Below are 1,762 nucleotides of genomic sequence, written 5' to 3' on the forward strand. Positions count from 1 at the left end.
ACCTTCTTTACCTAAGTTCAAATGATTGTAGATGGTAACCACATCTACAAATACCTTCACAGCAACATCTAGATTAGTGTCTAATTGAATAACTGGGTACTATAGCTTACCCAAGTTGACATGTAAAATTACCACAGTTTCTTCCTTGTGCAATTCTTAGAGCAAAGAAACCTTTCCCAGAAATCCCCCAGCAGACTTCCTGTCAACTTACATTGGCCAATGCTGAAATTTATACCCTTCATGAAATCAATCTTTTGCAAGGGAAACACGATCAAGATTGCTTTACACCAATTGGGTTTTTGCTGAGGCACATGGGGCAAGATTAGATATCAGGACCAAATTTGAGCTGTGCCAGTCTACGGCATGCCACCCTGAACAAGCCAGATCCCGTCTGATCTCGGAAGCTAAGCAGGATCAGACCTGGTTAGTACTTGGATGGGAGACCACTTAGGAAGGCCAGGTGCTATAGGTGTAAAAAAATAAAAAATAAAAAAAAGAAAGATTGTAAGCTAACAAGGTTCTTGCAATCTGTGAGGTCAACCAAGGGTGGCCTTGCCTAAAAAAATAAATTAATTAAATTAAATAAATAAATTTGAGTTGTGCCACATGGAAGAAGGAAAAAATTACTGTTGGGTAGGCAAAAAAGAGTATCTGAAACATAGGAGCTCAATAAATATTTGAATGAGTGAATAAGTCGACGAATGAATGATGATGCATACTGAGGATAATGAATACTAGTGATTTTCTCCAAATATGTACCCCATTCAAGACACGACTTCAGCGGGTAAACAGTGCTGATGCATGATGTATGACTCTTGTTTGTGTTATATGACATTCAAATCTTTGCCAACACTGCTAGGGATTATCACTCATAAATACTAAGTGAATGTTAACTGTGCTCAAGGGGATGAACTAGAAAAGAAATGTAGAGAAATAATATCCTAAGTTTATAATCTATTTATTTTAGCACATTAAATGCAAAAGCTTTCATGCTGATGTACTTAAACTCTTAACTCTAGAGCACACACCAATATGTTGTTTTGTGAAAATAAGACTACAGTTAGAGACCTCTCCTAGGAAAGCAGAGACCCTCACCTGGGGACTATGCTTTTCCCCAGGGCGTGCTCAGAAAAAAAAAAAAAAAAAAAAAGATGCTTTTCTTGTTGCACTTGTTACAGAGTTCTTTGTTTATGTTTAACTATCTCATCAGGACTTGTTTTGACCAAGAGTCTCAGTTTATATGACATGTGATAAAGGAACAAGATGGAGATATGTTCAGAATAAATGGAATACTGATTTATCGTACACATACATTCGTATATACCCCTACCACCAACAAAATGAAACTAGCGTTTATTATTTTCTCACCACTTTAATAATTTGGGGCTGAATTATATTTCTTTCATGTAAATTTTTCAGGGAAAATATTCAGCCGCTCCACAGAAATTATTATTTTCCAGTTGTCTGACTAAAATTCAACTTGATGTATTAAAAATATTATCATAAACTTGTGAGAAGCTCTTGTGGATAAGAGGAAGTCTGTGACTGATTGTTCCTTAATAAGGACTTTGAAAACCATTTCCCTTATCTCCTTCTTTCTGTGTGGATCCTGGCCAATTTGCTGCCATGTATTAGTCTTATAAACCTGGCACAGTCCTTCACTCTTTCTAAGATTTAGTTGGTTTCTTTCCATGCAAAATAAGAATGATAGTTTTCCAAAATGCCTTAGAAAATTCTAGATATCTTTTTCTTATGTCAGTTC

At 35.9% G+C, this 1,762-nt stretch overlaps 1 pseudogene; it reads left to right on the forward strand.

Moving 5' to 3' along the window:
- Nucleotides 1–354: 354 nt before the first annotated feature.
- LOC112470829 lies at nt 355–472 on the forward strand (annotated as a pseudogene).
- The last annotated feature ends 1,290 nt before the right edge of the window (nt 473–1,762 follow it).

Source organism: Pteropus alecto, unplaced genomic scaffold (assembly GCF_000325575.1).
Source record: "Pteropus alecto unplaced genomic scaffold, ASM32557v1 scaffold3, whole genome shotgun sequence".
Taxonomy (NCBI): Eukaryota; Metazoa; Chordata; class Mammalia; order Chiroptera; family Pteropodidae; genus Pteropus; species Pteropus alecto.